The 13374-nt window shown below is 40.8% G+C and overlaps 1 protein-coding gene across 10 annotated transcripts in view; it reads right to left on the minus strand.

Annotated features, from left to right (window-relative positions):
* DLGAP4 (DLG associated protein 4) overlaps nucleotides 1-13374 on the minus strand; it is an 85015-nt gene that overhangs the window by 12109 nt on the left and 59532 nt on the right. The window lies entirely within an intron of this gene.

Here is a 13374-nt window from a genome sequence, read left to right on the forward strand (position 1 = left end):
ATTCAATACAATTCCTATCAAAATTCCAATAATGTTTTTTGCAGAAATAGAAAAATCCATCTTAAAATTCATATGGAATCTCAGGGCATCCCAAACATTAAAAACAATCTTAAAAAAGAATAAAACAGGAGGATTCACACATCCTGATTTCAGAACTTACTACAAAGCCACAATAATCAAATCAGTGTGGTACTGGCCTAAAGACAGACATATAGATCAATGGAATAAAATAGCAGCCCTGAAATAAACCTTTGCAAACATGATCAAATGATTTTTGACAAGGGTACCAAGCCCATTCAATGGGGAAAGAACAATATTTTCAACAAATGGTGTGGAGAAAACTGGATATCCACATGCAAAAAAGTGAAGTTACATTGTTATGTGATACCATAACTCAAAATGGATCAAGAACCTAAATTTAAAACCTAAAACAACAAAATTCTTATAAGAAAATATAGGACAAAAGCTTCAGGACATTGGATTTGGCAACGATTTCTTAGCTCTAACACCAAAGGCACAGGGAAACAACGAAAAAATAGAAAAACTGGACCTCGTGAAAATTTTAAAATTTTGTTCATTTAAAGTCATTACGTACAGAGTAAAAGGGTAACTCACAGAACGGAAGAAAATATTTGCAAATCATGTATCTGGATGAGGGATTAATATTCAGAATATATAGAGAACTCCTAAAACTTAAACAACCAAAAAAACCCCAACGTGATTCAAAAATGGGCAAATGACGTCAATACACATTTCTCCAAAAAAAAAATCAAATAGCCAACAAACATATGACAAGATGCTCAACATGACTAATTATTAGAGAAATGCAAATCAAAACTACAATGAGGTATCACCTCACACCGGTCAGAATGGCTATCATCAAAAAATCTACAAACAATAAACGCTGGAGAGGGTGTGGACAAAAGGCAACCCTCCTACACTGTTGGTGGGAATGTAAATTTTTTCCTTAAAAAACTATAAATAGAGTTGCCCTTTGATTCAGCAATCCCACTCCTTGGGCATATATCTGGAGAAAACCATAATGCAGAAAGATACATGCACCCCAATGTTCATTACAGTGCTATTTACAATAGTCAAGATATGGAAACAACATAAATGTCCATTGACAGAGGAGTGGATAAAGAAGATGTGGTACATATATACAATGGGATATTACTCAGCCATAAAAAAAGAATGAAATAATGCCATTTGCAGCAACATGGATGGACCTAGAGATTGTCACACTGAGTGAAGTAACTCAGACAGAGAAAGACAAATATCATATGTTATCACTTATATGTGGAATCTAAAAAAATGGTACAAATGAACTTATTTACGAAACAGAAATAGAGTCACAGATGTAGAAAACAAACCTATGGTTACCAGGGGGGAAAGGGGGGAAGGGATAAATTGGGAGATTGGGATTGACATACACACACTACTGTATATAAAATAGATAACTAATAAGGACCTACTGTATAGCACAGGGAACTCTACCCAATACTCTGTAATGACCTATATGGGAAAAGAATCTAAAAAAAAGTGGATATATGTATATGTATAACTGATTCACATTGCTGTACACCTGAAACACAACATTGTAAATCAACTATACTCCAATAAAAATTAAAAATAAAACTACAATGAGATACTACCTCATATGCATTAGGAAGGCCACTATCAAAAAAAAACAAAATAGCAAGTGTTGGCAGGGATGTGGAGAAACTGGAATTCTTGTGCACTGTTGGCAGGAATGTAAAATAGCACAGCTGCTGTGGAAAACAGTATGGCGGTTCCTCAAAAAACTAAGAATAGAATTACCATATGATCCAGCAATTCCACTTCTGGGTACATACCCAAAAGAATTAAAAGCAGGGACTCGAAGAGATATTTGTGGACCATGTTCATTATTCACAGTAGTAGCTGAAATGTGGAAGCAACCCAAATGCCCACTGAAGGATGAAGGATAAGCAAAATGTGGTATATACATGCAATGGAATATTATTCAGCCATAAAAAGGAATAAAGTTCTGATATATGGTATAACATGGAATAACCTTGAGGACATTATGCCAAGTAAAATAAACCAATCACAAAAAGACAAATATACTATTTTTATAAGTCAAAATCATAAAGACAAAGTATAATGGTGGTTGCCGGGGGTGGAGGGGAGAATAGGGAGTTATAGTGTAGTGGGTATAGAGTTTCAGTTTTACAAGATGAAAGGAGTTATGGAGATGGATGGTGGTGATGGCTGTACAACAATGTGAATGCACTTAATACCACTGAACTGGACACTTAAAAATGGTTAAGATGATAAATTTTACCACAATAAAAAAATCAAAGGTGCAGAAGATTAAAAGATAGGAACTTAAAATTAAAAATAATAGTGATAAAAACATCATTAATTTTGGGAATTCCCTGGTGGTCCACTGCAGGGGGCCAGGTTTTGATCCCTGGTCAGGGAACTAAGATCCCGCAAGCTGCGTGGCATGGCCCAAAAAACAAGCAAAAAAAAGTGATAAAGACATCATTAATTTTAGGAATTCCCTGATGGTCCAGTGGTTAGGACTCAGTGCTTTCACTGCAGGGGGCACAGGTTCAATCCACGGTTGGGGAACTAAGATTCCACAAGCATGCATGTGTGTGTGTGTGTGTGTGTGTGTGTGTGTGTGTGTGTGTGTGTGTGTGTGTGTGTGTGTGTGTGTATATATATATATAAAATAAAATACAATATATATATGACATAGTATTAAGTATCCACATATATAAAGAACTACAAATCAAATTTAAAAACACTGACAATGCAATAGAAAAATGAACTATCTGAGCAATTCACAGGAGAAAACGTTGAAAGAGCCAATAAATTAATGAAAATATGCATAGCTTCTCTAATAACAAAGTAAATACAAAATAAATCAACCAGATATACTTTTCCACTTACCAAATAATTAATTTAAAGTCTGACAGGATCAAGCATCAGTGAGGATATCAGAGAAATGGAAATTTTCCAACACTGTTGGTGTAAGGATACACTGGTATAACCTCTTTGGAGAGCAATCAGGCAGAACTGATTAAAATATAAAATGTGTTTCCATCCATCCAGCAATTCTGTCCAAGGTAAATATCCTAGAGAGATTCTCTCACATGTGATGCCAAGAAAGACGTGTGCCAAGATGCTGATAAAACCCTGAAAACACCTAAACACCCATCATCAGGAACGTGGGCAAAGAAAATGCAGTACTTCATGTATCTCACTGAACACTTCACAGAATTTAACCAAACTGAAGCAGATCTGTATGTGTCAAACTAGACAGAACTTCACAACATACTGTTCAGCAGTAAAAGCGCTCTTTGTAACTGCACCATATTAGATTGAACTGGTTCTGTGTTGTGGCAGACTGTACTTTCCAAAGATGACCCCAGCAGTATCTCCTGTCTCTCGAGTTCTTCTAGAACCCTGACACACCCCTATCAAGAGGCGGGGTCTGATTCTCCCCGTCCTTGAATCTGGGTGGGCTTGTAACTTCTTGTAGCCAGTAAAATACAGTGGTAGAGATCCCAGGTGACTTCTGAGGCGAGGTCATCAAAGGCAAGGCAGCCTTGTTAGCCTGGAGCCCGGAGCCAACAGGTAAGAAGTCCGACTGCCCCAAGGCTGCCTGTGAGGAAGCAAAGTCACGTGGAGAAGACATACACAGGGGCCCCGGCAAGCAGTCCCGGTCTTTAGGTCATTCTGGTCTAGGCACCAGGCATGTGAGTGAACTACCTTCAGGTAATTCCTTCCCTCAGATATCAGGCCCTGAGTCATCCCAGCTGAGGCCCCGGACATCTAGGAGTAGAGATGAGATGTGCTTGCCATGCTCCTGCTGAATTGCTGACCTACTGTTATAGCCGTAACCATAATAAAATGCTGGTTGTTTTATGTCACTAAGTTTGAGATCACTTTTTATGCAACAAAGGTAACTGAACACTTAGTGATAGGCAGTGAGGGGCCTGCTTTATTACAAATAATACAGCAAAGACATCCTTGTATACGCCTCTACACACAAACCAGTTCTTTAGGGGAGGTCCTAAAAAGGAGACCTGCACTCAGAACTGCCCACTGGTGAAAGTGGAGGAGGCTACACTGCCCGTTTCTAGTAATATTAATATCAACATTAACAACGACAATTGTAATAAATGCTACCACCTCTTGGGTTCTTGCCAAGGGCTTTGTGTTTCTAATCTTACATTAATACACAGCCCTGTGGGGTTGGTATTGGTCCACCCAATTCACAGGTGAGGAAGTGGAGGCCTGGAGAACTGAGGTGACTCGCCCAAGGTCTCTTAGTTTCCTTCCTCGCCAGAGCTGGGGAAATGGGATGGCAGGCCCCTTCCCTCAGGCTGCTAGCTCTATGTCTACCCTTGTTCACCTCTCATCTCCCAGCACTGAGGCTAGAGGTGTGGCCTCCTTTTCAGCTCCTGGCCTGGGCTGCGTCTATCCACAAGTTAGGGTGATGGTGACAGCAGCTGCAGCAGGCATGGCTGCTGCCATTCACCATCAAGCACTCCGCATACACAGGGTCTCATCTTACCCCCACCATAGGCTGAGGGTGGGGTCATTATCGCCACTGAACAATGGGGCGAAGCAGGCTCAGATGTGCCCAAGGTCACAGAGCTGTTGAGTGGCAGAGCACTTCACCTCCATGTTTGTTTCTTCTTCAAGACACGATTTTAATAGCTCCAACCTCACTGGATAGCCGGGAGTAAACAAGATGATGAATGCCGAGTGCTGGCTCATGGTAGGCCGCCCAGCGTTCAAGGCTCTCTGATTCTCCACTCACTCTGGAACGATCCTGATCAACCCCCTGGCCACAGGAGTTCCCACAGACTACGTTGAAGCGTTCATTTCATCCGCATCTCCTTCAACAGCAAGAAAGACATCTGCACAACTTGACCTCTGTAATCTTGCTTCCCCAAGAGCCCCTCCTTATCCAGCCAAGCACGCCCTGCCTCCGACTCCCTCTTTCAAGTTAATGACCTCTTCATCCACCTGTGGCCCAAACCAGGGAAGCTGGAGGGATCCACCTGACTCCAACCCTGTGCCCCTTTAGTCGGTCCATTCAGAACATTCAGAAAATTTCTTCTGTTTATCCATTCCTTCCTCTTCCACCCCACCGCCCTGGTCTCCCTGTTTCCAAAGCTTTATCCACACAGCAATCAAGGGTGATCTTTCTAAAAAGAAAATCTGACCATCTCACTGTTGCTTCAGATCCCCCAGCTGCTTTCCCCTGCCTGGAGGGTAATGCCCAATACTTTGATCTGATATTTGAGGCCCTTCTCAGTCAGCTTCCTACTCTTGTGACCCACCATCCCCCTCTTCCCACCCCTTTCTTTTCAGTTGTGATTCCTGGACCTGCCCTGCCCTTCCTGCTTCTGTGCCTTTGCACGTGCTACTCCCTCCATCTGGAATCCCTGTCCTCTCCCCCTGCCTGTAAGTACCCTCCAAGCTTCTGCACAATATGAAGGTATCATGGTTTCCTTGAGGCACCTCCTTGGTGAAGCTCTTCCACATATGTAAGAACAGTGACATTAAAACTTGTGGCCATAAGTCAGACAGGGCCTTGGGTGGACGTACACAATTTGATCAGAAAGCATGGTGGTGTCAACGAAGAATTGTGGTCCTAAGAGATAGGAAATGTCATTATTCACAACAGACAAAAGATGGAAGCAACCCAAGGATCCACGGACACATGAATGGATAAGCAAAATGGGGTCTCTCCATACAACAGAATATTACTCAGCCTTAAAAAGGAACGAAATTCTGATATAAGCTGTAACATGAATGAATCTTGAGGACATTATGCTAAGTGAAATAAGCCAGTCACAAAAGGACAAAGACCGTATGATTCCACTTATATGAGGTACCCAGAGCAGTCAAATTCAGAGACAGAAAGTAGAATGGTGGTTGCCAGGGGCTGGGAGAGGGAGAATGGGGAGTTAGTTAGCATTTAATAGGTACAGAGTGTCAGTTTGGGAAGCTGAAAAGTTCTGGAGATGGATGGTGGTATAACACGAAATCCACCCAAGAGAGGTAGCCACCTGCATGGGCATTACTGATTTACCTGAGCAGTCAGAATATTTATCTTGCATCTAAGGGACAGAGCAACGTGACTACATCTATCTTTAAGTTATAGTCACTGATGTAGGGCTGTGAAAAGGGCTCCATCCAGAGGTTGGGTTCAACAGCAGGGGTTGAGGGCTGCTTATTAAGAAATGTCATCATGTTGAAAGAGCACCCCTCCCCCCACAATATTACAGGAAGGTAACACCAATACTGTTTGGCGTGACATATGCTTAGCAAGTAAGCATCTTCTCAATCCAGAAAGAATTAGAATTAAGTGCAGTACAGAAAAGTTTAACCTGCTGCACCAACACTGAGTCACTAAGGTATCCGCGCACGCCCACCTAGGCTTATTCTCCTCATCTGCGCCGTCCAATACAACGGCCCCCGGCCATTTGCAGCAAGCGAGCACCGGCAATGTGGTTTGTCTGGATTGAGATGTACGATAAAGTAAAATACGCACAGGATTTTAAGTACTTAGTATGAAAAGGAATGTAACACCTCAATAATTCTGTATGTTGAAATACTACTATTTTGGACATACTGTGTAAGATAACTTACAAAAATTAATTTCACCTATTTCTTTTTGCTTTTTAAATGCAGCTCCTAGAACATTTAAAGCACATGGCTCACATTATATTTTTACCAAACAGCGCTGCTCTAGATGCTCTGACCCTAGGCCACCAGGCAGGGTCAATGGCAGGTGGCATGGAGTGAGTGATAGTCTGCGAGCTCCCTCCCTCTACCCTGCACCGGGAATGCCAGCAACCAGACACATGCCCCCAAAGAAACTAGAGGATTCTTTTCTGAAGAAGATTCTGAAGGATTCTAGAGAAAAGATACTGACATTTCAAGATCTTCTAAGGCAAAGGCCAGTTTGTCACCCAATCACCCTAAAGCAGGACACCCTTAAACTTAAATGGGCAACAAACCACTTTAGTTCAATGTCAGCAGAACCTGTCACATTATCACCAATAGAAATCAAAGATAATTTCATATCACATTACAGTGGTTACAGTTATCTTGAAATAATGTTTTCTGTCATCATTACTTTAAAATTATAGTAGTTTTAGACTGACTGCTAGACTATTAATGTCTTAACAAAGAAGTATATATAGTATTATCATATCACAAATTTATTCACTGTTTTAGAAACTGTATTTTAACGTAATTGGTTTCCTTTGTTATCTTGATATAATTTTTTAAATTAATTAATTTATTTATTTTTGGCTGCGTTGGGTCTTCGTTGTGGTGCGCGGGCTTCTTATTGTGGTGGCTTCTCTTGTTGCGCAGCACAGGGCTCTAGGTGCGCGGGCTTCAGCAGTTGTGGCACATGGGTTCTAGAGCTCAGGTTCAGTAGTTGTGGTACATGGGCTTAGTTGCTCCGTGGCATGTGGGATCCTCCTGCCCCAGGGCTCGAACCCATGTCCCCTGCATTGGCAGGCAGATTCTTAACCACTGCGCCACCAGGGAAGCCCTGATATAATTTTTTTAAATTAATTAATTTATTTTTATTTTTGGCTGTGTTGGGTCTTTGTTGCTGCACGCGGGCTTTTCTCTAGTTGCGGCGAGTGGGGGCTACTCTTCATTACAGTGCACGGGCTTCTTGTTGGGTGGCTTCTCTTGTTGCAGAGCACAGGCTCTAGGCGCGCAGGCTTCAGTAATTGTGGTGTGTGGGCTCAGTAGTTGTGGCTTGTGGGCTCTAGAGCACAGGCTCAGTTGCTCCGCGGCATGTGGGATCTTCCCAGACCAGGGCTCGAACCTGTGTCCCCTGCATTGGCAGGCAGATTCTTAACCACTGTGCCACCAGAGAAGCCCTGGATATAATTTTTACTGTATGTTATTTAAAACCAGTATTCTGAGAAGGTGTCTACAGAAGCCTACCTTTCAACGGGCCCTGCCCACAGAGCTGCCAGTTAGTCTCTCATTGCTTCAATTGTTTTTTTGTCCTAATTTTAATTTTTATTAAATTAATATATACTCATAGTTTTAAAAATAAATGGAAGCACAGCAATAAATGAAAAACAGATAAATTGGACTTTATCGAAATTAAAGACTTGCGCATCAAAGGACACTATGAAGAAAGTGAAAAGACAACCTACAGAATGGGAGAAAATATTTACAAATCATATATCTGACAAGGGCCTATTATCCAGAATATGTAAAGAACTCCTAAACTCTACAACAAAAAGACAAACAACCCAATTAAATAGACTGAATAGATATTTCTCTGAAGATATACAAATGACCAATAAGAACATGAAAAGAGGCTCAGCATCAGTCATTAGGGAAATGCAAATCAAAATGACAATGGGGACTTCCCTGGTGGTCCAGTGGTTAAGAATCCACCTTCCAATGCAGGGGATGTGGGTTCAATCCCTGGCCGGGGAACTAAGATCCCACATGCTGCAGGGCAACTAATCCCGTGCCACAACTACTGAGCTCCAGCACCTCAACTAGAGCCCACGTGCCGCAAACTACAGAGCCCACACATCACAACTAGAGAAGAGAAAACCCGCAAGCCACAACTAGAGAGAAGCCCGCACACCGCAATGAAGAGCCCATGCGCTGCAATGAAAGATCCCGCATGCCACAACTAAGACCCGACGCAGCCATAAAAAAATAATTAAAAAATAAATAAATAAAATATTTTTTAAAAAGGACAATGAGATACCATTTTATACCTACTAGGATGGCTATAATTTTTTTAAAAGATGGAAAATAACAAGTGTTAGCAAAGATATAGAGAAATGGGAACCCTTATGCATTGCTGGTGGGAATGTAAAATGGTGCAACTGCTGTGGAAAACATTGGCGATTCCTCAAAAAGCTAGACACAGAATTAATTACCATGTGACCCAGCAATTCCACTCTTAGGTTTAAACCCAAAAGAACTGAAAATAGGACTGAAACAGATTCTCGTATCGTGTTCACTGTAGTATTCACAGTAGCTGAAAGGTGGAAATAACCCAAGTGTCCATCAACAGATGAATGGACCAAACAAATGTGGTATTTACATACAACGGAATATTATTCAGCTATAAAAAGGAATAAAGCTCTGATATGCTACAACATGGATGAACCTTGAAAACATGCCAGACACAAAAGGACAAACACTGTATCTTCCCACTTACACAAAAGATCTAGAATAGGGAAATTCATAGAGACAGAAAGTAGATTCGAGGTTACCAGGGACTGGGTGGAGAAGGGAATGGGGAATTATTGCTTAACGGGTACAGAATCTCTATTTGGGGTGATAAAAAAGTTTTGGAAATAGATGTCGGTAATATACAACATTGTAAATATAAGTAATGCCACTGAATTATGCACTTAAAAGTGGTTAGAATGGCAAATTTTATGTTATATATATTTTACCACAATAAAAAAATGGAAAAAAGTTAAACATAGAATTACCATGATCCAGCAATTCCACTCCTACGTATATACTCCAAAGACTTGAACAGAGGTATTCAAACAAAATCTTGTACATTACGAGTTTTATTCTGCTATTAAAGAGTTTTTTTTTTTTAAATAATGCTGTTCTTTTTTTTTCCTTATAAATTTTATTTATTTATTTATTTATTTTTGGCTGTGTTGGGTCTTCGTTGCTCTGCGCAGGCTTCCTCTAGTTGCGGTGAGTGGGGGCTGCTCTTCGTTGTGGTGCGTGGACTTCTCATTGTGGTGGCTTCTCTTGTTGCGGAGCACAGACTCTAGGCGTGTGGACTTCAGTAGTTGTGGCTCACGGGCTCTACAGCGCAGGCTCAGTAGTTGTGGCGCACGGGCTTAGTTGCTCTGCGGCATGTGGGATCTTCCTGGACCAGGGCTCGAACCCGTGTCCCCTGCATTAGCAGGCGGATTCTTAACCACTGCGCCACCAGGGAAGTCCCAAAGAGTTTTTATCCTGATAGTTATATAATTATTTCTTCATCTTTGATGTTATTACCATATATTATCAACATACAAGTATATTACCATGACTTTCCCTATTTTTATATTATATAGTTTGCTTTTGCTAACTCTAAAATTGTTTTATTTTATTATATTTAATTTTTTTTTAAAGAACATAACATGCAATTTATAAATTTATTTTATTTATTTATTTTTGGCTGCTTTGGGTCTTCGTTGCTGCACGTGGGCTTTCTCTAGTTGCGGTGAGTGGGGGTTACTCTTCGTTGCGGTGCATGGGCTTCTCATTGCAGTGGCTTCTCTTGTTGCAGAGCACGGGCTCCAGTAGTTGCGGCATGTGGGCTCAGTAGTTGTGGCGCACGGGCTTAGCTGCTCCACAGCATGTGGGATCTTCCCAGACTAAGGCTCGAACCCGTGTCCCCTGCATCGGCAGGCGGATTCTTAGCCACTGCGCCACCAGGGAAGCCCTTTATTTAATTTTAATTTTAATTTTTTGGCTGTGCCGCACGGCTTGCAGGATCTTAGTTCCCCAACCAGGGATTGAACCTGGGCCACAGCAGCGAAAGGGCCGAGTCCTAACCACTGGACTGCCAGGGAATTCCGAAGTTTTATTTTAAATTAAATCATAAAATTAAAAAACAGCAAGTGGAACTACTAGGCTTGCAACAAAAACAGAAATCTTCTACTCCATCCCTTCCTACCCCTGAGTTAGTTCCTCACTTTTAATATGAATAAACAACTAAAGATCACTGGACATTCCAGGAAAGACTCCAACCCAAAAAGACACATAGAAAAAAGGAGCCTAAAGGAAATAGAGACAACACAGAGACATGAAAACTTAAATATATATGTAAATCTTAGAAAGGTAGGAGAAGATACTCTATCCATAAAACAAGGACAAAATATTATGAAAAAAGGAACAGAGTAAGAAAGAGCTCTTATACGAATGGCTGTAGTAAACATTTGATGTACAGAGTTTAGAGATAAAGTCAAGAAAACCTCCCAAACTCAACAGATTTCGCCAAAAAAAGATACACAAAGAGCACTTGCAAAGATGCTATACTTTATTAGCCACCATGGAAACTCAAATCAAAACCACAGTGAGGTACTACTATACCCACCATGATGGCTATAATCAAAAAGAGCAATAATTACAAGTGTTGGTGAGGATGTGGAGAAATTAGAACCCTCGTGTGCGGCTGGTGGGAATGTTAAATGGTGCAGCCACTGTGGAAAAGTTTAGCAGGTTCCTCAGAAAGTTAAACACAGAATTATCATATGACCCAGCAATTCCACTCCTACTTATATACCCAAAGGAAATGAACACAGATCCACACAAAAACTTGTACACAAATGTGCACAGCAGCATTATTCATACTAGCCCAAAAGTGGAAACAATTCAAATGTCCATCAACAGATAAATGTATAAATAAAATGTAGTATTATCCATAAAATGGAGTATTATTCCACAATAAGGAATAAAGAACTGATACATGCTACAACATGGATGAACCTTAAAAACATGCAGCAAAAGAAACCAGACACAAAAGCCCTGTCATACAACCATACTATATGACTCCATTTACATAAGTGTCCAGAATAGGCAAATCCACAGAAACAGAATTAGTGGTTGCTAAGAGCTAGTGGGGAGGAGGGGATGAGGAGTGACTGCTTATGGTCATGGGGTTTCTTTTTGGAGTGATGAAAATGTTCTGAATTTAGATAACAGTGATGGTTGCACAACATTATGAGTGTACTAACTGCCACTGAACTGTACACTTTAAAAGGGTAAATTTTATGGCATGTGAATTATATCTCAATAAAGTTGTTATAGCATGCAAAAAAAAGAAAAGAAAAAAAAAAAAGAAAGCCTTCCAGAAAGAGAGACAACAAAAAGATAAGAGAAAGGAAAGATCAGAGACAGGATCAACTCAGCAGATCCAACATGTGAGTGACAGGAATTTCAGAGAGAGAAAACAGAACAAGTGGAAGTGAGGAAATTATTTTAAAAAATTAGTACAAGACTATTTCTGCAAGAGACAAAAGACCTGAGTCTCCACATAAAAGTGGCCTATTAACTACTGGCACAAAGACCCATTCCAGGGCACATCATTGAGAAATTTCATAAGAGAGGTAAAGTGAAGATCCTAACAGATCCTAACAGCTTCCAGAGATAAAATAATACAAAGGACTGAGAACTGGAATGGCCTCACACTTTTCAGCACAAGTAATGGAAGCTAAACATAATACGGCCTCTTTAAGATTCTGAGGGAAAGTTACTTTCAACTTTATTTTAATATTTATATATAAATTATATCTACATTTATATACAAAAATAATTTGTATTTACTATTTTCAACTTTACACCCAGCCAAACTATATGAGGTCTGAATAAAGACATACAGTTTCCAAAAATTTATCTCCAACTGAAGGTGTGCTCCCGTAAAGTGAGGGGCTAAAACCAGGAAAGCGGAAGACCATGTTGTCCGAAAAAGCAGGGTGTCCATCACAGTAAAGTAGCCAAGGGCAGTCCCAGGTGACAAAAAGGGAAGTCTCTGGACAGCAGCCTGGCAGCAGGCCCAGAAAGCAAGCTGGCCAGATCAGGGCAGAGGACAGAGGGCAGCAGGAAAAAATAGGAGATCATGAGATTATCTGATACGTTTGCACACCTGGAAAATAATATTGATGAGGGGCTGGCCGATCTGGTGGAGCATGTGAAAAAAATGACAAATAAGAGCTTAGAAAATAAAGTGTATAAAAAAAATGAGGCAACCATTCATTCTAGGAAAAACAAAATGTATAAGAAAATGAAATCATAATATACCACAAGGCTCTGCAGTGAACATCATTTACATGCTCATAGCAAACAGAAATATTGGTTGTTTTTTAACCCCAAACTGATGTAATATATGGAGGGTGGGGCACAGGAAGTGGAGGTGACAGAGCTAAATACTGAGCTATTACAGTAGAGATCAATACATAATGACGATTAATTTGAGAGGAAATAAAAGGTAATCCCATTTAAAAAGAAATATGAAGGTAAATACCAGAATACACAGTTGACGAGAGCTGAAAGTGGGGAAGGCTGAGGAAGGGCAGAGGGCTGGATGGTTTCTGTTAGAAGCCATTTAGTGCTCTCTCTGATCCTTGCCTCTGTTCTGATTGTGTAAACACTATTATAAAAGGTTATTAGGTATATAACTCACAACAGTTCCCTGCACACCAGTGGGTGTGACATCAAAGCTGGGGACTGGCCTATAGAGAGTGAAAACAGGGCCTCTGAGTCACCAAGGGGTGGTTTCCTCAGGCCCTGCCCCACCAGGGGTCGGTGGGATGCTGGCTCCATCCCTTCTGGAAACTCCGGAGA

The sequence above is a fragment of the Balaenoptera ricei genome, chromosome 15 (genome assembly GCF_028023285.1).
Source record: "Balaenoptera ricei isolate mBalRic1 chromosome 15, mBalRic1.hap2, whole genome shotgun sequence".
Lineage (NCBI taxonomy): Eukaryota > Metazoa > Chordata > Mammalia > Artiodactyla > Balaenopteridae > Balaenoptera > Balaenoptera ricei.